Source organism: Acomys minous, assembly GCF_964271855.1.
Source record: "Acomys minous genome assembly, chromosome: 17".
Lineage (NCBI taxonomy): Eukaryota > Metazoa > Chordata > Mammalia > Rodentia > Muridae > Acomys > Acomys minous.
In genome coordinates this window covers 34,546,211-34,570,887 of record NC_140500.1, presented here as the reverse complement: position 1 = coordinate 34,570,887, position 24,677 = coordinate 34,546,211, and the positions used below count along the sequence as shown (strand labels likewise).

Below are 24,677 nucleotides of genomic sequence, written 5' to 3'. Positions count from 1 at the left end.
CTTCTTGTAGAAAACATGCACTTGGTCCAAAGTACCCACACTGATTGGTTCCCAACTGCCTGAATTGGCACCTGCATACCAGTGTGCATACTCTCACACAAGTACACGTACATAAAAAGAAAATGCAGCTTCTTCTAAAGCTTGTTAGGTTTCTTCATTTCTTCGTTTGGCTTTTGCCTGCGTATTCAATTATCCTGCTAAGTAATGAGCTCAGGATAGTTCTATTTGATTCATTCATGTAGAATGTGGTCCTTAGAAAAAGGCCCAAGAAGTGGCACATACTTAAATTTTGTGATGAATGAAAAAGAAATTAAAAATAGTAAGATACCATTAATCTGTCCTAAATATGAGCACCACAGGGGAAATCTCAGTTATATGAAATGCTAATTTATAAGGTGTTTTTGAAACTAATCTGAAGTTATTTTAGTTCACATAAATTATAATGAAGCTAACTATGACACTCCCAAGATTCATTTCCCTGAATTAAATAGGTTATATGTGGAAACTTACCTGCTCATTTTGAAATGGAGTAAAGCACTCAATGATCATGTAATATAACTGCTTAACAAGTTCTGAGAGACCTGATTTAAGTCCCATTTTAAACGTGTTTAAGCCATTTAGAATACTTAACCATTTTATGTACAAAGTGTACAGGTGGAGTTGATTTTAATTTGCTGCAATCATTTTATTAACATTTCTCTATGAACGGCTTCATTCGCGCTTAAGCGTATCATTCTTCAGTGTGGATTGTGATTATCATTCCAATGTAAGCCTTAGCTTTAAATTACACAAACTGCCCATGCAATTTTGCAGAAACAAACATTCAGAATCTAAGCACAAAGGCTCAAGAGTTGAGTTGACCTAAGCATAAAAGATTATGACAGACGTAAACAGATTATGTAAACAATCACTTGGTGCTTCTTCTTCCCGTTACTTTTTCTTAGCATTTCTTTGCCATTTAGCAGACTTGACTTGAAATTCCTGCTTTTCCTGATCACCGTCACCCGGTTTGGAGATGTGTCAGCTTAGCATGATGGAGTACTGAGGTTTGTGCGAGGGTCATCAGGCTAAAGAGAGAAAGAGAAAGATTTACTTTTATTTCCCAGTTGAAAATGTTAAATGAGGACGGAGAGATATCTCGGTAGCTAAAAGGACTTGTGCTAGACACTTAGTTCAGTTCTCAAAACCCACAGCTCATAACCTCCTGTCATTCTGGTTCCAGGGAATCTGATACTTTCTCGGCCTTCCACAAGTACCACAGGTGTGTGTACATATAAATACATGCACACATATACATAATTGAGGTTTAAAAAAAGAAGTCACTCAAAAAATCCACTAAAAAACTGGTGAGGTATCCCAGTTGCAAAAATATTTGCCTAGTGTGAGAGATATCCTAGCTTTGCAATATCAAATAAATATGTAATTATTATTAATATAATAATAATAACAACAGCAATAAATTGATGAGGCCTCAAGAGATGGCTCAGCAGTTAAAAATATTTGCTGTTGTTGCAAAAAGCTGAGGTCAGTTTGTAGTACTCACTCCAGATAGCTCACAACTGCCTGTAACTCCAACTCCAGAAGCTCTAATGTCCTTTCTGTCTTCCATGTGCACTTAAACTCACATACACATACCAACAGATGGACACACACTTATACATATAATTTAAAAATAAGAAAGAGAAATATTATAAATAATAAAAAATATTTATCCATTGACCTTGGCTTCTGTAGGATTGCCTGTAATAAACAGTCCTATTAACATATACAAGCAAACTATATAATATGTCTTATAACATATATAAGACAAATCCCTCTTCCACCTAGTGAGAAGCAGGCACTAAATATTCTGATATCCTAGATAAGTAAATGCTGGATTCTACTAAAATTAATTGGTATTCTCCTGCCTTGTCCTAAGGAGTGCCTGAGACAGTATACATCAGACAGCATAGGAATGAACATTGTTTTGTCTCTTATGTCACCTGTCCACATACTCTTCTGTCATCTTTGTAGTTAGTTACACTAACTGGAGCTTTCCTTACTCTCCAACCTCTCCCCCTTTTCCTCCAAGATACAACAACAACAACACAACAACAACAACAACAACACACACACACAGGTGCATTCAACATGTACATCTCTATTTATCCTCTAAGATGTACTTTTCTTGGTTACTCCAATAAGGATTCTCATCTTGAGGACATTAGGAAACATAACAGATATGTCCTTTTATAAAGAAAGAAAAACTGTTTCTCCTAGGTAATTTTTTTCCATTTTAACTTATTGGAAATACAAACTCTGATCTAGGTTAAAATTTTTCCAGCAATCGAATTAATTCATTCAGTCCACAAATACTTATTGAGTGATAAAAATGTGCCATATATATCCTAAGACATTAACCTTAAAGTTATTAATGTCATTCAAAATGTACTGTTTTGTTTTGTTCACCAAAAAATAAAAAAAGGTATTTTCAATCAACATTTACTGCCTGGTGTGATACCTCTAAACAGTACTGGGATTATAGAGAGTGGTTACTAATGGTACTGAGAAAGGACAAACAGTTCTCTTGGATCTGATAGATGATATTAGGACAATAAGAATTATATTTATTCTGGCATGATGAAATACACTCATAATCACTACTTTGGAGGTGGTGGCCAAAGGATCAGCCATTCAAGGTTACTCCCCATGGTATAAAATATTTTATGTCAGGTTTGTTTTTTGAGACCTGTTTCAAAAATAAAAAGGAGGTAGAGGAGGAGAAGGAAGAGGAAAAGGAGGAAAGGGAAGAGGAGGGCAAAGAATAGAAGGAAGAGAAGTAGGCCCATTTTAACATTAACTACTTATTGCTGCCATATCAGAAAAATCACATGGCTTTAGAGGTGTGCAAATAATTAAAGAAGGAAGTAACCATACCAAAGAGGAGTAACACAAGGTATGAACTGGAAATGCCTAGGAGTTATAATGCCAATAATCCTCATTTCGTTTGCTTGAAAACTAAAGGGAAGGTGTTTTCCAAATCTTGATGGATCTATACTGCTATTGTCTGCTCATCCACGCCTTATTCCTGTCTATATAGGAGTTTTTATCTCATATGAAGGCGTGGCACATCAGCCATGACCCGGGAAGGGACAATCCAAGGCTTTGCCCTCAAAACATTTGACTGAAGTCCCTACAACTGTGGTGAGGGTGTGTAAAAGCAGGAGAATTAGTAGAACAATGTGGATGTGCGGCGATTCTGTCTTGCACTCAATAATTAAACTGTAGGAAGACGTTTTTAAAAATTCTAACCTTAAAATCATCCAACCAAAGTTTTCTCTAGCTACCATTGGTGGATAAAAATCATATAGGCAGAACCTAGAGTGTTTTCAGGTTAAATAAACATTTACATTCTTCTTTAAATTAACTTCCTCATTGTCAGTTATTTAACAATAAGACTTAACTGTGTCTTTCATCTGCATTACTTAAATAACTGAGGAAATGGGCTGGTTTTCGTACTCTGTCCTATCTAAATATTCTGTGTTGATTAGACTCCTATGGTGAATGTTAATCCCAGGCTCTCTCTTCACTTGTACAAATGTAGCCCCAGGATATTAGCATGAACAGTGCTTTCAAATGTTAACTGACGGGTGTCACATGATTGTGAATACTTCCTGGGTACAAGGCAGAGCTTTAAGTGTGAGTGTAGAGAGAGGGCATTCAAACAATGAAGGTTGAAATAGAGAGAAGTAGACAAGTGAGCTTGAACTCTAAGCTCTAAACTGCTGCATTTTAGCGAGTATTTCAGTGGAGCAAGTGACCCTCTCAGAGAGCTTCAGCTGCTCAAGACAGTATGTTCCCAGAAGGCTCTTTGGTTGAGCAACCTGTCCTACAGGATCCTATTCTATTTCATAACAGAAACTGTTGCACCATCTTCAGAGATGGATGTACTTCCAAATCTCTACTCTTGGGTTTCCCAAAGCTTTAAGTTATTCTTCTTTCTGGTGTCAGTTTTTAGTTGTAAAATAGGTATCTGATTACTGACACATACATTTGTACACGTGTGTGTGTGTTTGTGTGTGTGTGTGTGTGTGTGTGCATACTGGTAAAGATAGGAATTTTGAAGTAGACAGTTTGTTCATAAGTCACAGGGAAATAAGCAATCACATATTAATATTTCATATATCTGTATATATACTATATAATATGTAGACATGCTTAAGTGTATAAAATATCAATGTACACATATAAAGAGTTGACTTATAGCCATAAAGGTGCATGATTAACTTTTAGCATTTATATGTGAAATACAAGCTGTTAATTAACACAAACATATTAATTTTTATGCATTCTCTAATTACAAAACAGAACTATATTAGTTTTTTCAACTATATTAGACATACAGAAACCACAAGGCAGAGCTTTCCTCACTACCACAGTTATCATATCTAGACATAAAGCTTGCTTGGCTTTACTGACTATCACTCCAAGGCTTGTAGTCCCATTCCTGGATTTCTAGCAATGTAGGCTTTCTCAAAAGTTCCTAACATGTTCCTATATAAGACTCTTTCTACTTCCGTGACCCGGGAAGTGTCTGTGGGTTGTATTTTTCAAAATATGTTTGCTCAGAAAGAACATGGGTATTGACAAGTGTCATTTCCCTTCCCAACTCACAGCTTTATAAACTATGGGCGTCTGCAAAGTAGTTGGTGAGAGTTATTGTTTCTGGCAAGAGAAGCAGAGATACTTGTCATCCCTAAAATTCAATGAATTCTCAGAGGGAACAAAATCCCATGTCTAAGAGTTCTTCCTATATATTCACTTGGGAGAAAATAGACATTAAAAACAAAGCACATTCTTCAAGTCAGAATTACATATATAAATCTGAGGAAAGCTGCCTTTCTTACGGAGTCTTCCTTAGTGCATTGTACTTCACTGCTAGGTTCAGTCCACATGATGGAAACAAAATACACTCATGTAATACATGCATATAACAGTATATTTTGTATATATTATATACATATATTTATGACAGATTTAGAATTATAAAGTATATAAATATATTTTAAGTGTAAATTATGTTGCATAGTTACATTTTTATAGCATGAATTTCTCATGAAAGTATCCCACTCCTATAAATTGTATGTAACACCACAGCAGATACCATTCTTTCATCTCTAATGAATTTGCCTTATTGATATATGAATTATTACTTTGACATGAGAACCACTCCTACACATAATGCCCTCTCTAGTCCATCACCAACCAAAGGAACTGCATTATTTTAGTAAGCACTTTTCTCGCCTCCAATCAGATATTATGATTAGAATCACAGAGATTATGTATCGCAGAATTCCATTTTAAAAACAAAAACAAAAACAAAAAAACATCAGTGACCATTGGGCACACTTCAGTTTGGAATCTAGACTTCTCACACCCTACCATTGTCCTTAGTCTGCCAGTTTCCATAGGTAAATCAAAGAACATTTATGTGTCTTATAGTCTTAGAGCAGAGACTTGAAAACTGAATGTAAATCTCCCAATTGCCAGTAGTGTACATTACAGAAGAGAACATGGACAAATTTACCATAGTTCACTTCGTGTGTCAAAGGGACATGTTAAGGTTACCGAGGTAAAGGCCTCTTCCAGTAACCTAAGGACCTGAGTGTAATCTGTGGAGCCCACATGGTGAAAAGAGACTACTACTATCTGTTCGCTGCCCTCTACATGTATACTACATAACCCAAAATTAAAATTTTAATGTAATTAAAAAGTGTAAAGGACATTTTAACACCTGCTCAGTCTAGCATGCTGGTGCTATCAAGATAAAATTACTTAATACAATAAGAATTTTTACACTTTAAGGGTAATGGAGATAAGAATATTTTTATTATTATCAAATAAAAGATAGAAATATTGTGGGCATGATAAAGGGACAAATAAAATTATTTACAAAAGGTATCTGAAAATGTTCACTTACTATTTTAAAAGAGAGGATGCAAGTTAAAATTACATCCTGTTATATTATTGCATGTTTCCAAGCAATCATTATGTATTGAGTGGTTCAAACTTCTCAAATGAAAATATACTTATAAATATTTTTACAATTTATTTATGATAATATTGGTACTTAATAATTGCATAGGAGAATATGTATAGTGAGTATTTCATATAACCAAGTTAGCAGCCTGCTGCCTTTGTGAAGAATGACACAAGAGCTCCATAACGCTGTTACAAACACTACAGTTCTGTGCAATTAAATCCTGCCTCTGTCCACATCACTCAGACCACCCTTTCCTGCCTGAGCTGGGCAGAGCTGTTGCGAGGTGAGCTCTTTCATCATAGTGAGATCCAGTCCAGCTGCACAGTCTAATGTTCTCTAGAGTAAGGGAGACTTCCCTTCTCTCCTATGACAAATCCTGATGAACTAAACATTGTCACAGTGTGTCCTTTAGACCAGACATTTCTTTCTGGACTCATGAATCTTTTTCTGATGTCTCACAAGGTAACTGTTTATACAACAACAACAAAAGAAATTTATTTTTGTAATCTTTAAAAACAAATATTGATGTATTTACTATCTTGACACCTTTTTTCCTTCTTCTACCTATTTATCTAGATTTATTGAAACATAATTGACAAGTGAAATTCACATATAGGGGGTAGAGATGGGGCTCATTGGTTAAGAACGCTGGGTGCTCTTCCAACAGACCTGTGCTCAGTTTGCAGCACTCGCATGATGGACAACGGATCTGTATACCCAACTCCAGATAATACAGCATCTTCTTTTGGCCTCTGTGGGCACTGTACGCACCATGGTGTACATATACATATGCAAGCAAAGTAAAAATAATTATTTATGCTCACATTTGTTCAAAGTATGTAGAATGGTTTAATATGTACCTGCAACATTAAATTATCAGGATGAACAGGACTAACACACCTTCACACATGGCTACTATATGAAACAGGCAAGGATGCCTGTGACCTACACAGCAGATTTCAAGTAAAGAGCACAGAACTGTTGATTAAAGTTATTGGCAGTTTCTCTGTACATTTCTTTTTCTCTTTTCCATGTGATATGATTCCCTGTAAGAAACAACTTCTTCTTACATTATTAAAAAAAAACATGCATTCTTTTTGGGAGTTCAGTTTGTGGTACACATGACTACTAATTAGTTTTCATTAGGAAGTTATTTAGCAGGTGAAGGATGATTTTAAAAAAAATACTGCTTAGACAGGGCTGGAGAGATGGCTCAGCAGCAAGAACACTGACTTGTCTTCCAGAGGACTCAGGTTCAGTTTCCAGCACATGGAGGCTCACAACCACTTGTAACTTCAAATCTATGGGATCTGATGACTTCTTTGCAATTTGGGGCACCAAGATACTTGACATACCATATTAGGATCCCTCTGTAGAGATGGTGTCAAACTCTAGGGCATACAAAGCAGTTCATGCAAAGGACAGACATGCTTTTTGTGGCTCAATTGCTGTGCTATTTTCTCCTAGTTTGTGTGGACTTATTTTAATAAAAAATATGGAAAGGTTTCTATTCACTTGAAAATAGGTTAAGGGAAGCACTGGACAAAAAAGGAGGGACTTGGTTTGGAGAGATGGTGCAAGAGTTAGGGGCACTTACTCCTTTTGCAAAGGTCCCCAGGTCAGTTCCAAGGATCCATGTGAAGCAGGTTACAACAACCAGCAACTTTAACTCCATCTTCAACAGATCTAATGCTTTGTTCTGGCTGCCACTGGTACACACACACGAACACACATACACACACACACACACAGAGAGAGAGAGAGAGAGAGAGAGAGAGAGAGAGAGAGAGAGAGAGAGAGAGAGATTAAAGCAGAGATTAAGGAAATATCCAACCAGTGCCTGGCCTACCCTGACCCCACCCCATGGGAGACAGCCAACCCCTGACACTATTACTGATATTCTGCTATACTCACAAGACAGGAGCCTAGCATAGCTGTCCTCAGAGAGGCTCCACCCAGCAGCAGATGGAAATAGACTCACAGCCAAACACTGGGCAAATCATAGGGAGTCTTTTGAAAAAGTGATGAGGAGGGGAAGGATAGAAGAACCTCAAGGTGACAGAAGCACCACAAGAAGACCAACAGAGCCAACTAAGAGGAGCACAGAGTTGCTTACAGAGACTGAAGCACCAAGCAAGGACCATGTACACACTGGTCCTAGACCCCCAACACAGATGTAGCTGGTGGGCAGTTCAGGCTTCATGTGAGTTCCCTAGTAAGGGGAGTGGAGACTACTTTTGACATGAACTTTGTTCCCTGGTTTTTGATCACTTCTCCCTGGTGGGGCTATGTCACCTGGCCACAGAGGAAGTGCTTAGTCCTGATGAGATTTGATGAGCTGGAGTGGGTTTTCGTTGTTGTTCTTGGGGATCTCTTTTTCTGAGTAATAGTAGAGGGGGATGAGGGAATAGGGAGGGAGGGTGGGACCAGGAAGAGAGGAATGAGGAAGATATGATTGGGATGTAAAATGAATAAATAAATACATTTTAAAAAATTAGACATGTAGAACTTTTTGGAAAGTGCCTTTATTATCAGTAGTTACAGCTACTTCACTTGTGCTTCAGCATTCTATAACATAACTGTACAAAATAAAAAATAAGTAGCCCACTGAGAGGTTATGAAGCTCCAGTAGTTATTATGTATGAGCACAGTTAATGATTCAATAGGATTTTCAAAGCACATTTTGTTTCAGAATAATTTATAATGATAATAAAATAAAGATACAATTTGAGGATAGTTGAAGTTTTGTTAACTTAAGGTTTTATATTTCCTGGAGTATTGTTACTTTCCTTATAAACAGGTTGAATTCTGTAATTCACTTCTGTGGATGCCATAGTTTACACAAACATCTATGACCCCATCACAGCCCTTACTCTTGTGAGAGTCCACTTATTCCTCAGAGATTAAAGCCACTCACTGTCTTTGGACTCTTAACCCATTTGTGAAATATAAATTTAATCTTTGCCCCCAAATAGAATGGCAGCAGCAGATTAAAGAACAGCTCACTGAATATCAGCTGATGAATAAAATGAGTTCATATGAGCTTCTTTACAGAAATATTCACAACCATTAACTAGTGCATTTTGATTCTGATCAACTCTTTACTTCCAAGGCTCTTGCTTTATATGAGTGACTCCACAGAAAAATCCACATAAACCTGGTTCTAGAGTGCTAACTAAGCATTCAAGCAGTAGAGGTGGCTGCAGGTATGGGTAACACGAAGGGAATTATCTGGAAAGACTTTTGATGTATACATGACAATTGCCCTTATCAAATAGTCCTCTGATTTCAGCAAACACTTTCAACCATGGGAAGAAAGGCTTGCTCTACTGAAACCTGGAGCTTCAAACAGCTATGTTACAGTGTGCAAGATGAATTGTACTGGTATGAAGTTAAGACTGGGTCTCACTATATGGTTGTATTTTATTGTTCTTGGGTATCAGTATCTGTGTTCTAGAAGAAGGAAAATTCCAAAATGAAAACTGAAAGCAGTTGTTCACTCTTAAGGATCATAGAAAGTTGGACAATGACTTGAAACTTATGAGAGATGAGGAAGATGAACATGGAAGCAGCCATTATACATGTAGATGTAAGACAGAGTGGTCAGGTGCCATGAACAGTGTCTGGAAGGTACCAAAGATCTGGTATTTAGGCCAAGCATAGGTCCTGAAGTAACTGTGTCTTGCTGTGTAAAGAATCTTGGCTCTCAGTATGTTTTATTCATATTGGAGAAAAGAACAGCATTGTTGAAAGCAGCTTACAGCAAGTCACTTTGCAGGGGTGAGAATATGGCTGCACTTACATCCATATAGGAGGAAGTAGGAGACTGAGTCACCAGAGAGGTCTGGGAGAGAAGAGGAGAGAGAGAACAGCAGGGAAAGCTACACAGTCCTAGTATGTCTGAGATATATGCTGGGAGGAAACGAAATTAGCTTGGAGGGTTAAGAATAGATTAATAACTGCTCAGTGATTGTGCTGTGAAGCTTGTTAAAAATAATATAATAAAGTCTCAGCTATTTGTGTGACAGCTGGGTTTAGAGCAAAACTATAAAAAAAAAGTCAACAAGATTTTGTAAAACTAACTTTAAGAGATAACCATAGACAATTGAGTCCTCATTCCCCAAAACAGTAAAAGTAACTCAATGTTAATAGAAATGTCAAAGTTAGAATTTTGTCTTCACACAATATTGAATGCTAATGTTATATCATGTATTCTGTTGAAAAAGTGTATTTTCTTCTCATTAGGAATCGTGTAAAAATTATAACAATAAAATGTGAAGTCATTCACAAGTGGGAATGAACTTTAAGTAGATAAATTGGTGTGGAAGCAATATGGGGAATAAAGAAAGATTTCTGTCCTGGTGCCTCACCTTTGACCATGTCCCCAGGAGGGGGAGACCTGGTGGCACTCAGAAGAAGGATAGCAGCTTACCAAGAAGAGACTTGATACCCTATGAGCATATACAGGGGGAGGTAATCCCCCTCAGAAACAGTCATAGGGGAGGGGAATAAGGGGAAAATGGGAGGGAGGGAAGAATGGGAGGATACAAGGGATGGGATAACCATTGAGATGTAACAAGAATAAATTAATAAAGGAAAAAAATAATAAATAAATAAATAAATAAAACAAAAAACAAAACAAAACAAAAAAACAAAAACAAAAAATATATAATAGCGTTGTCCAGAAAAACAAAAACAAGAAAAACACTGTCCACAATTGTTTAGTGTGTGTCTTTTCAGTACAATAAGTCAATGGTAGGGAAGACATCAGAAGCAGATGCAGGGTGGAGATGTTTCTGAAAGTATGAATTCTAGCGGTTTAGATGACACCGTACATTACATAATTCTAAACACTCTGCAAACAATACATCATTTTTCCATTTTTTCAGCTGTTATGTCCTAGCTATGTCCTGACACTCCAAAAATCATTTTCTATCACTTTTCTTGCTGACTGTATTCAGCTGCTGCTATTGCTGCTGCTGCTGCTGCTACTACTACTACTGCTACAGCTACACTGATCTGGTTTAACTCCAGACTCTAAATTTTTTTGCATTATAAATAATATTAGTAGTTGAGGATTAGAGGAAGCAATGATTCAAAATTGTCCTTGCTTTCTGTTTCAGCTTTGGCATTTCTCATTCTGAAATATAGTCATTTAGGAAAGTACAAATAAAATAGATCAAGGGTGAGTAACATGTGAATCTCCGCTAGCAGACCAAAACACATGAAGCATCTACATAAGATTCTATGTATACACTATGTAAAAGCAAATTTAGTTGTTCAGTTTTGTCCAGGCTCGCCGGACAATCAACTGGGACACTCAGACCCCTAGGGAGAGAATGGGGGACAAGAGACGCAAAGAACAGACAACAAGTCAAGGGATCTGATCAAGCTGACAAAATGTTATTTTCTCAGGCTGCTTATATACTTTAAAGGCAGGATGTGGGGGGGGGTGGCGAGGAGGTGAGAAGCGATTGATCTTGGCTGCAGCTGTGCAGGATATCAATTATATCAATTAGGGTCAAGGGGAGGGGGGAGGGGAATTGAGCCCATAGCTAGCCACATTTTGAGAAACCACGACAGAAACCTGGTTGACTGAGAGAGCCAGGCCAGGTGGGTGTCCAGGCGACCGTGACCATAGATCTATATCTGGTTCATGAGAAGCTGAGAACAATAAGGCTCCAGGGTGATTGTGGAGAATTCTTTGTGAAGAAGGAGGAAGTGTAAGAAGAAGGCCTGAGAGGGCCTGAGTTTGTGGAGCCAAAGCAGTTTGAGCTGAGCAGAAATACAAAGCTGCTCCGGCACAATTTAGTAGGAAACAAGTGCTCTGGAAGTCAGAATACATTTTCCTACATCCAGACTCGTATTTTTCCCCAGAACCATCTGACTCTTCTCTATATATCTCTCTGTGTTTCTAGGCCTCTGTCTCTCTCCCTCCTATACTTTCTTACTGCCCAGCTCTTCCCTTCCTCTCCCTCTTCCTTTCCCTAGGCTTTCCCTGCCTCTCCTCCCCTCCTCTTCGCTGTCATCTCTTTTCCCTGTTGCATCTTCTTTCAAATGTCACTTGACTTGTCTTTTACTTAGACATATCTTTTCAGGATCACTTCATCCAAAATGTTTTATCAACTTTACTCTCTGAGGTCATCGTTTTTATTATGGTACTTTCTCATAAGTCATAGAAAACAGGAGCCAAAGTGGTATTTATAATGTGCTTTTCTCCTATCTCCTCACTACAATGCAAAGTCCAGCAGAAACAGATTACTTTATGTGAGCTAATGAGTGAATTAGTAATGTATATACTCTGAATCCATAACATTCTAGGAAACTAGGACATTGTTGGATATAATAGTAATAATGAGAAGAAAGTCATACAACATGTGATGTAGCTATATAATTTAGGAAGCTCCTGGAAGATGAAGGTGAGCTAGAAAATGCAATGAAATATAACTTTGCTGCTGAATTAGTTTGAGGAAGAAAGTCTACTGAGGAGAACAAAACCGCCTTTCCCTAGAGCTTGGATTCTTAAACTTTTCTACTTGTGACCCCTTTAACACAATAAATTGTCATGTGGCACAGTATATAAAGAAGCGTCAACCCTAAGCCAGGGATGGCATGTGGAGCTCACCAGCATTGTGTGTTTTGACAGGACACACAGTGCAAAGTGCACATGCCATGTCTGCATACAAACCAGCAGAGATTTTCTATGATGTGGCTTGAGTAAGCAACACCAGAAACACCTGGGATTCCATATGTGTTCGATTTAGAATTACTTATTTCTTTCTTTCCTTTTTCCTTTTTTTTTTCTTTTTTGATTGTTGCACTATCAGAAACTTTGCTGCACATTCAGTTATAAGACTTTATAAAGTTTGCAACTCACCAAATCTTAAACAGCTATGACCTTTTTCTGTAGGTGGGAAACACAGAATGAGTTTCATGTTTCTTGTGTGAATTTTTTGTTTTGTCTTTTTTTCCTTATTGTTCTTTGTTCGTTGTTTTTTGCTGTTTATTAGAAAGAAACAGAAAGAAAAAGCAAACATGAAGTTGGGAAGTCAGCAAAGTGAGTGTCTTAGTTAGGATTTTTATTGCTGTGAAGAGACACCATGACCACAGCAACTTTTATAAAGTAAACTGTTCAACTGGGGCTGGCTTACAGTTCAGAAATTTTCATCATTATCATGATGGTTGAAATCATGGTGACAATACAGGCAGAATGGTACTGAAGATGTAGCTTAGAGTTCTATGTCTGGATCCTTAGACAGAAAGAAGAGAGTGTGACATTGGGCCTGGTTTTAGCTTTTCAAACCTCAAAACCTAACCCCCAGTGACACATTTCTCCCAAACAAGGCCACACCTACTCTAACAAGGCCAAATATGCTAATATTGCTACTCCCTTTGGGCCTATGGGGACCATCTTCATTTAAACCACATTCCACTCCCAGATATGTAGGATTGTAGCCATATTATAATGCAGAATGCATTTAGTTCACTTCAAAAGTCCCCATAGTCTAAAATAGTATCAGCACTGCTTAGAAGTCCAAAGCTCAAAGGTCACTTTTGAGACTCATGACAATCTCTTAACCATAATCTGCTAAAAAAAAAAAAATCAAAATTGAAAAGCAGAGCACATGATAGTCAATACTAGGCTGCTCTAAGATTTTTTTTTCTGCCAATGAAATTAATCCAAAACTCTTCAATTTAGCCTGAGATAGACTTTTCAGACAAGGATAAAAAAACATTCTTTGCCAAAATATCATAAGAATAGTCTCTAAGACACATAATACTATTCTTCTCCCTCAGCTCCTCCCAGGTCATTCCCACTGTGGTAATTTGAATGAAAAGGGCCACTATAGGCCACTAGGAAGAGAGAGGAAAGAGTATGGTCAAGAGTATGTAAAATTTATAACTTAAACAACAACAACAAAAAAAGCTGTGACCTGAATAGACAGATGCCTCATCATTAAGAACACTAGCTGTTCTTACAAAGAACCCAGGTTCAGTTCCAAGAACACATATGGAAGATCAGAACTGTCTGTAACTCCAGCAATAGGGGATACAAACCCCTCCTCTGGCCTCTACTGTCAGTAGGTATACCAGTGACCCACAGGCGTACATACTGCTAAACCATCTGTACACGTAAAACAAAAATTTTTAAGTGAGGAGGCAAGGAAGGAGGGGATAGAAGGAGGAAAGGAAGGAAGGAAGAAGTTGTGATCTCATGTATATCTCACTGTCCCAGACTATAAGAATAGATGAAATTCCTTTTTAGCAAATTTTAGTGTTTGGAACAATTTCATGCCCTTTGGAATTTTCTAGACTTGATGTGTAATTCTCATTTATGTTACAGAACACTACTAAAATGAAAGCCCTGGGGAGCAAGAGATCATAGCTAAACCAAACTTGAAACAAAACCTATAATTTCTGTTTCTGTTTCACATTAACTGTTCAGAGTTTATAGTTATCTGATACTATACAGGTAACTTTTTTGTCTATTTAGGGAGTTTCCTGTTTGTTTTTTGAGAAAGGGTCTCATTATATGATTGTGGCTGGCCTAGAGCTCACTATATAGACCATGTTGACCTCAAACTCTGAGAGATCCACATCCTCTGCTTCCTGGGTGCTGGAAGTGAGGGGTCTATCACCTTAGCAAAGGCGTTGTTTCATTTTAAAAATTAATAATCAGAGATAAAAGGAGAAGAAATCAGGAATAGGAGGTTGAACATGGATAGTTGTGTTTGCTAAATTTATATTTATTTGTTATCTGTTTCTAGGGAAGATGGTAAGGTGCATGCCACTGTGACCCTATGGAGGTCAAAGGACAATTTTCAAGAGTCAGTTCTCTCCCTCCACAGTATGGGTCCATGGAACCCAGAACTTAGATTCTCAGGCTTGATAGTAATCACCTATACATAGTGAGCCCTCTCAAATTCTGAGAGCAGGGGAAGTTCTCTCTCACAAGAATTAGTAAATGCAAAACACTTTCTGTGTCTTTAACATGTCTTTGTGGCAGACAATAATGATTAAATAAGAGAAGAGACAAAAAATAACTTGAGACAGAAATTTTAAATTGGTCATTTGATACCATAATGGGGGCTGTGGATTTTATAATTAATCACATTAGAACTGTCTTGGAGATAGGATCTGATTAACATAAAGAATATTACATGTTTACTCAAAAATAGAGATTTCCACTAAAGTGACTACCTGTAGTAACGCATTATTCTTATAAAACATATTTGTCTTGATTCATCAGACATGTTTTTAAAAATGTAAAAATGGGACAAAGGTTTATCTCATACATAAATTTATTTTGCATAGCTTTAATACTGCCATATGTTTTAGGTTGTTCATATATATATATATATATATATATGTATATATATATATATATCATAATAATTAATTCTGACTCATGAATTCTTTGGATTGTCTGAACACACATTGAGGGTATGTACTAAAGAATTTCTAGTTTTTAGACCTTCCCATTAATATTTTTAAGAAGTAAAGCAAAGACAAATAGTTCACATTTTATTATCATATACATGGAGTCAAAGGAATAAGCAAAATTTTCCTCATGAAGAGATCAACATGACTTTCCTCACAGATATATTGATGTCCAATGCTGATACACAGGGAAAGAGAGAGAGAGAGAGAGAGAGAGAGAGAGAGAGAGAGAGAGAGAGAGAGAGAGAATATATATATACATATACAGAATATATATACATACACATAATATATATACATATATATTCTTGAGTGTTTGGGTTTATGCAAAAATTCTATATATATAGTCCCATTCAAAGATGGAAATAATTAATATAGATTCCATACTTTTCTATAAATGACCATCAGAAAAATAGCCCCTAAGTGAAATTAGTGCACATTAGGAGTGGATTTTAAGACAACTCATGGTTCTTGCTTACCTTAGAAGTTGTTACTCTAGGCGATGGAGAGATGGCTCAGTGATTAAGAGTGCCACCTGCTCTTCTAAAGGTCCTGAGTTCAATTCGCAACAACCACATGGTGGCTCATAACCATCTGTAATGTGATATGGCAGGAGTACATGCAAGCAGAGCACTGTATACATAATAATAAATAAATAAATCTTTTAGAAAAAAAGTTGCCACTCTAGTTTCAAGACTATTCCAGTAGGCCCCTACCCAATATGGATCAACTTTAGGTTGTTTGAATGGGAAGTATCTCCTAGAGACTCAGACAGTTACTGAATCCCCAGTTGATAACATTGTCTGGACAGGCTGTAGGTAGGTGCAGCCTTGCTGGAGGTCGAGTGTCACCAGATGAACTTAGAGTTCTAAAGCTTCACCCACTTCCAGTTGCCTCTCTGATTTGTGCTTGCTGTTAATGATATGATTTCTAAATCTAACCTCCAAGATTCATCCATATATTAGCCCTGAATAGTTAGGTAAGTTTTCAGTACCAGATGTGACTTCCCTACTAGGAGTGTCAGAAGCTACACTCATAAAGCCTCACCAGCATAACTGCCAAAACATAAGCTGAACAAGGACAACAGACTTGCCAAGCTGAATCGGGGAAAGCCCACATGGCCTCAAGCCTACTCACAGAACTACAGGTGGCTAAGGAAGGCCGAGAAAGGAAGAAATAGTCATCCTCAGAGAAAAGTACATCAATTGGTTTCCAGTACCAAATGTCCAGCCCTGAAGCACACAGGGAAGTAACATTTGTGCAGCACGAGCTGGTTACATTTATGTATTTAGAGTTATATGTATATACATATACATTATATATGTAACAAGTATTAATGAAAAAAGAGAACAAGGGAAGATATATGGAAGGCTTGGAAAGAAGAAAGGGAAGGGCAAAATGAAGTAATTTTATTGTAATCTCCATAGTAAAAGAAATAATTGTTTAAAAATATGTGATTTTTCAGCTCCTTCTTCCCCCTGACGTGCCTTCTACTGGCTGCCTCATCTTGTCATTGTGGTAAACTCCTTTACCTATAAGTGATGAGCTCAAATAAATTCTTCTGTAAGTTGCTTTTGATCATGGCATTTTATCACAGCAACAGAAATGTAAATACTACCCTGTGAGGTACACAGCTGTCTCCATAAATTTGAAGAAAGATCCCTGGTCTCTATGCTGGCTTTAAATAAACCCCGGTGATCTATAGCCTTCTGACCTCAATTCAAAGATTAAGCTCATACCTTGATATTGAATCTTGAAATTTATAGTGTTGTCATCAACTGACAATTGATGCAGTGGTTTCCTTACCGATCACTTGGCTTCTCTGATGGATCAGTCTTCAGGGTCTCAGAAGGGCCCACTACTCATGCTTTTGTAGATCACCCATGCATTGGCTTCCCATTCTTTCACCATGATCACGTCAGACTTAACAAGCTTGCCCTTCATCTTCAGCATTTCCTCTGGAGACGTACCACACTCCGTACCTCTCTCACACTCTCAGCTTGGTACAGTCTCCTGTTGACTTTTTTTACAAATTTAAAATATTTTTTAAATTTTTTTGTTTTATAATTTTTATAATACAAAATTAACCATTTCACTAGCTCTTCATTTTAGCCAACAACGTAGAACCAAAGGAAAGCAAAAATGTCAGTGAGATTACATTGCAAAACAAGATCTTAACATTAAAATGAACATTTTATAGGTCTGAGGGTTTGAATAAAAAATAAAAAATACATTTAAGACAAAGTTGCAAGCCAAGAGTACAGCCAATGTTGCCAACTGTAACTCTCCATGCATTCTTGGTCTATTTCGTTTTTACTGTGTGTAGAAATAAAATCCAAACACTGCAGCTGCAGCACAGCAGAACATCTGACACCAAAAACTTAGCTAAGATAGAAAATATTTTTTGAACTTTGTATTGATTCTCAGTGAGTTCCACATCATGCATCCCAGTCCCATTCATACTACACTGCTTGTTCTGTTATCAACTGGAAATCTCTTACAGACAGAGAGCTAGTAGGGTATTCCCTGGGCAAACAACCAGGGCAGCCAGACTTAAATGTTCCACTATAAAAGAAAGCACACAAAAGGTTCCAGATAGCTTTATTACAAGAATGTAAGTGCTTATAGATAATCAGGTTTGAAATGACTAATAAAAATTTCTGGTGCAGAACTCATGTACAAAGTTCTCAAAAGATTTTTTAATATCTGGTTATATATAAATATATATACATATATATACACATATTATCTAATCTATATCTATGTAAATATATATATGCACAGGTATGTGTGTACACACATATATATGTATATATACATATATATACACACACACATATATATATATACACAGAGAGAATATCATCAACATTTTATTTTTAATTAAAGTTTATTTTACCTGAGTACAAATAATTTATGGTAATAACTAGGAAAATGATGCAAAATATTATACATTATTTTTGCCATATCCATCCATAAACAATATTTGACCCAAATGAAATCTAAGAAGCACCTTGCTGGTTTCCTTAGTTCAGATCTTAAAATCTCGAGTGAATTGAAGGAAAATTTCATGGTTCCTCTAATTCTCTCAGAGAAGCATGCTTTCTCCATCTCCACATGTCCCACTTTTCTAAATATAAGCCCATAGACAACCCTCACCTGGCAGAATGTAGGACTGCCCAGATACTAATCTGTACCTTGCGTAAACAAAGCTTTGAAGAGATGGGTGTATATTCTGAAGGGGTTAGAGGAAATTGAATCTTTTCTTCCTTCTGTCGAAGTGAGAAGCTGTTAACCATCAAGCAGAAACTTAGAAGACAGCAAAACACCAACAAGCCTCATTCTCCAAGGAAGAACTAAAGCTAGTTTAGAGTGTCCTCAATTTTCACAGCTTCAATTACATTTTCCTTTTTTACTGAAAATAGATTCTTTTTTTATAGACTATACCCTGATTGTAGTTTCCCTTTTCCTTCATTCTTCCTAGCTCCTCCCCAGTTCCCCTTCCATCTAAATTTATTCCCTTTTTGTCTCTCATTAGAAAATAATAGGCTTATAAGAGATAACATCCAAATGAGACAAAATAAAACATAATGAGATGAAGCAAATCTTTCATATTGAACTTGGACACTAAAACCCAACAGGAGGAAGAGTCCAAAAAGCAGGCAAAGTGTCAGAGACTGGCTTGTTCCTATAATAAAGACTCTTACAAATAAATGCACTACACTGTTGGCTATAATATATCCACAGAGGATCCGGTGTAGACCCTTGTAGGCCCTGTGCTTGCTGCTTCAGTCTCTGTGAACTCTTACATTTCTTGTTTAGCTAATTCAGGAAGCTGTGTTCTCCTGATAGCCTCCACAACCTCTGACTCTTACACTCTTTTTGCTTTCTCTTCTGAGAGATTTTCTGAGCTCTGAGAAACGATTTGATGGAGGCTTTCCAATATAGACTCTCTCTCCACATAATGTCTAGCTATAGGTCCCTAAATCTGTTCCTGTCTCTTTTCAGAGGAAGCAAAGCTTCTCTGTTGATGACTGGCTAAGACACTGATTTATGAGCAGAGCAGAATACCATTAGAAAAAAGTTTTAACCAACAGTGTTTGGTTTTACCCTGGGTCGTTGGGCTATCCGGTCTTTAGATTGTGGTGGCCCAATCAGTGTGGAGTGAGCCTTAGGTCAACTAAATCATTGTTTGGCCACCCCTACAAGTTCTATGCCACTGTTGTCATAGCATGTTTAGCATACAGGATAGATTGTAGGTCAAAGGTTTTGTGGCTGAGTTAGTTTCCACCTCTCAGTAGCTTGCTGATACTGTATACAGGTACAATTTCATTAGCTTTTATCTTAGGAGAGAGAGAGGGACAACTGACTTAATGAACACCTGTGATACCATGGATATAGAGAATGTGAAGATGATTTTTCTTATGTGTAAAGACCAATCAAGCCTGAAACTTTAAGACAAATAGGAATTAAGTTATTCTAAGTACAATTAATTTTAACTTTATAAAGGATAATAAACTTCATGCCAAGTCATTTTTATAGGGTGGGCATATTTTTTTCTTGAAAAAGAAAAAAGGGGAAGAAAGAGAGAGGGAGGAAAGGAATATAACAGAGAGGACTGGTTCCTCTTTTAAAATGGTCTTCTGGTATCATGAGTTAAGTGATGTCTTCTTTCAACTTATTTGTTCTGAATTATCAATAAGGGGGAAAGCCCATTTGGGATGGGAAATTATTTCACATTATATGGCTTTACTATTTCTGCAACTATAGTAAGGCTACATTTTCTTTTTTTTTCTTTCTGCTTTGTTTCAATTTTGCTTTACATATTTGATATTTGAAGAATTATATTCTTTCTTTTGTATAACAATTTACTATATGTTCTTTAATTTCATGTTGTTTTTTTTAAGTGAAGTGAGAAATCACATAGATTTGGAAGTAATCGAAGGTTAGAATTTTTACATTTCTCTCTTCATCTTTTTAATCTTTTCTCCTATATGTAGTTCAAAGGCTTTGCCCCCAAACTGCCTTTATTAATATTTTGAAACCATAAACTGTTTTCATAGAAACTCTTCTTTTTATGAGTCCATTAGATTGTATAAATAATGAAATAAGTAATAAGAAGTATACTTGTAAAAAATCAGACTTAGAAAGAGGCACCAATGATTCTTGGTGAGCATACAGTTTTTAGTAGTGTGAGAAAATTAAGCATACTGAACCCTAACCAAATAGACTTGAGCAGTCTTTATGCAATGCATATAACTTGAAGGTTTTGTGATACAGCTAAAAACTATAAATATGACATTTATATAATTATGATTGTTTTCTGGTTCTTCTTGCTATATGGAGTTTATTATATATGTGTATAATAATGTAAATGTATATGTAAACAATTAATTAAAAAAAGAAAGAAATTCTGAGTTTCTGAGTTAATTTGAAAGTTTGGTGAGATGGAGGCTAGGAAAAATAAAACCCAAGCAAATATTAAACTATATAAGTATTTTTCTGTGATATTATCTATCATGCATATGTTATATTCTCTCCTTGCCTTGTTTCCTAGCTTGGCATAATTCCAAACCAAATAATCTGCTACTCTATAACAATATCAAGTTTCAGAAGGACTCCTTACTGAGTGCAATAGGAGCTAAAGAGGGTATATCAAGTGCTCATTTATAGTTGTAAACATTAAGTTTCATAGAAAAAATAAATAAAATTTTATGACTTCAATTATTAGAAATAACCCTTTTCTCATATATATTCACATCACTTTCCTTTCAAAATTTTATTGTATAATTTAGATTGAAAATTTGGGAGCAGTGAACTTTTTCACTGATTGTTGATTGATGAGAGTTTAGGAGTTAACTGTTTATTATTTTAAATATATTTTATCTATTATAATTTATTCACACGTTACATCCCGATTGTAGTCCTCTCACTCTTTTCTTTCCATTCATACCCTCCCTCCCTCTTCAGCCATATTCACCTCCCCTAGACATCTAAGGGGGGGGCTGGGAGGGGAATCTCCTACCCCACAGCCTATCAAGTCTCACCAGGATAACCAGGATAGCCTGCATCCCCTTCCTCTACGTGCCTGCAAGACCATCCAGTCAAGGGGCAGTGATCAAATCTTGGGCACCAGAGTGCATGTCAGAGGCTTAGCAGCAGTACGCTATTAGCTACATATGAACAGGTGGTCTAGGATCTTTGCATGCATTGTCCTTGGTTGGGGCATCTGGCACCCCTGTGTCAAGATGCTCTGGCACTGATGGAGCTCTTGACCCGTCCTGGTCCTTCCAGTGCTGGTATCATTGGATATCTCCATGTAGAAAAATGCAAATAGGTCCATATTTATTACCATACATAAAACTAAAGCCCAAGTGGATTAAAGACCTCAACATAAAATCAGACATAATAAATCTGATAGAAGAAAAAGTGGGAAAGAGCCTTGACCTTTTTAGCATAGGAGAAAACTTGCTGAACACAATACCAATAGCGCAGGCTTTCAGATCACTAATCAATAAATGGGACCTCATGAAACTGAAAAGCTTCTGTAAGGCAAGTGACACTAACTCTTTCTTTAGTTGTTTTCTTTAATCCTATGTAAGAAGGTTAATTGTAAATCTACCTGGCCTTCATAACAGTTCTCTTTATAAATGTGTTTCTAAAATGCCCTGGTTCTCCACAGCACCATGTAGCCCAAGTTGCTTTTACACATACTGTGTTTCCAGCTCATAACCTCTCAGTCAAATGCTAATAACAAGTGGAGATTCTATTTCAAGTCCACCAGTTTGAATGTGGCCAGCACCATGTCCTCTCTGGCTTCGCTTACTGTTTTCAGTGTTTCCCACTAGGCATAAAATGATAAGCTTAACTGGTAAGAGCGTGTAAGGTTCGTGCAGAGGTCATGAGTTTGACCCCATAACACTCACAATATGCACCTCACAATAACCTGTGACTCTTTCAGGTAGGGTGGGGTGACACCCTGTTCTAACTTCTACAGGCACACACACACAGACACACACACAGACACACACACACTTCTCTCTCTCTCTCTCTCTCTCTCTCTCTCTCTCTCACACACACACACACACACACACACACACACACACACACACACAAACAAACACACACACACAAACACACACACATTCATATGTATGTTATAACAACACGGGATGAAGAATTAAAAGCACCATCGAAATAATATGTTCAGAACAAGTGGATATTCTTGCAAAAGTACATTTACTACCAATGAAGGGATAACTAATACTTACAGGTCTTAGTGAACAGTACAAATGTAGTGAAAACAGGAGAGATAAGTGGAAAAAAACAGAGGATGGTGTTTCTTGCACAACGTTCTGTCAGCTTCAGAAGCAGTAACAACTACTGCTTAAAAATGTAGACAAGGCCAGGATGGGATCACACAGTGAAGTAATATGGCAAATTTTTTAAGGATTTATTTTTTTTTTACTGCAGAGGGCCTTAGAAAACTTCTTTGGCAAATTTGAATAGAAAATAATCTATAAAAGTGCATATTCAGGCATTTGTTCTATGAAACAGAAAAACAAATGAACATATTTTAAGATTAATATTCTATAGCAGTCATTTGGGAAGTTTTGGGTTTGAATATAAGAAAAAAGCCAAGATATTTCACTTTGACCTCTGAGAGGAAATGTAGGGCTCTAATAGCTCAAAGGAAAATTTTATTGATTTGATGGGTGAAACTCTTCTACCTCTGGAGAGTTTTGATAAAATATGAAGCACTAAAATTTCAATACTTTTATAGCATACGGGAAAAATGGTTTTTTTTTTTGTACTGTTTGAAGATCTCAGTTAAAAGCTTCATCAAAAAAACAAAAAAACAAAAAAACAGACTAGCCTGTGAGAAAGCTCAACGGGCAATGGTGCTTGTCACACAAGAGTGTGAACCAAGTTCTGTCTCCAGAGCTCACATGAAGACTGACGTAGAAAATAAACTCCATAAAGTTTCCCTCTGACCTCTACATGTGCTCTGTGGCACACACACACACACACACACACACACACACACACACACACACACACACACACACACACCCAGCATATGTGTCATCATCATCACATAAAAATGAGCAAAGCATTTAAATATTTCCATATATGTTTCTAGACTTGGAGACCTCTTATGACCTGAAAAAATATCTAAACCTGAAACAAGCTTTGATGAAAATGTACCAGGAAAGGGCATGAGGTAATAGTGATGAACTAGGGGAACCTAGGAAGACCTGTTCATTCAGAGCCTCTCCATCTTTGGAGATAAAGAGGATCCAGTTTCCTGGAATAAGGAAGCAGGAGTAACAGGCATATATTTTGACCTTCTTCTGGAAAATATCCTAGATTTCTTCCTGCATCACAATTTTTCAAAGTCCCATATTCAGTTCACACCAAGACACCAAATTTGGTGTCAGTACATTCTAAACTCTGGCACCCCCCACCACACCCCCACATTTGAAATTATTACCAAGGGATTTCCTAGCTGAGAAACTGAAATGGAATGTGGTCCAGACTCAATCTGAGGAACAGGTCAATCCACTTATAGAGTGTCATATGGGATCTATAGATGGAAGGTAGAGAGAAGTATGTGACTGATGAAGGTAGGACTATATACAGCTGGAGGAATGATGCAATTAAGGGGCACTTTCATGCAAGCAGAAAGGCCATGAGAGAAGGGTGAAAGCGAGCTGTTAACTTTGCTTTCCAGTCCTCCTCTGTGGAGTCATAAAAGCCTCCCAGTGGTACCAAATTAGATAGGTGAAATATGATGCAAAATATTTACAGTATTTAACAGGTCCATGGGATCCAAAAGAATTGAGCAGGCTCGGAAAGAGTTTATACAGGTAATTTATGGAAATTTACATGGTGTGAATACTTAAAACAAAGTAAAATACGAACATATATTAGATAGATCCCTAGTCACATATCTTCTCTCTTTAAATCATCCAATTTCTATTAAAAAATAGACCAAATATAAATATTTTTTCTGTAAGATCTGTATATCTTTTTCTCATTTGGACATCCCTTGGTTATTTACACATGTGTAATAAAAACAGTAATTGATCATAGCCTTAGTTTTTAATTTGCTTGCTGGAACTTGTTTTGGTCTTCCGCCTCTTCTTCCTCTTCTTCCTGTTCCTCTTCTTCTCCTCCTTTTCCTCCTCCTCCTTTTCCTCCTCCTCCTTCT

At 36.9% G+C, this 24,677-nt stretch overlaps 1 long non-coding RNA gene across 1 annotated transcript in view; it reads right to left on the bottom strand.

Annotated features, from left to right (window-relative positions):
- Positions 1 to 504: 504 nt before the first annotated feature.
- The window catches only part of LOC311588363, a 55,059-nt gene continuing 30,886 nt past the window's right edge, over positions 505 to 24,677 (bottom strand). The window contains exons 2-3 of the long non-coding RNA XR_014776171.1: positions 7,620 to 7,731; positions 505 to 1,067 (exon numbers count right to left, since the gene is read on the bottom strand). This is a non-coding gene — a long non-coding RNA (uncharacterized lncRNA). The remainder of the gene's footprint in view (positions 1,068 to 7,619; positions 7,732 to 24,677) is intronic.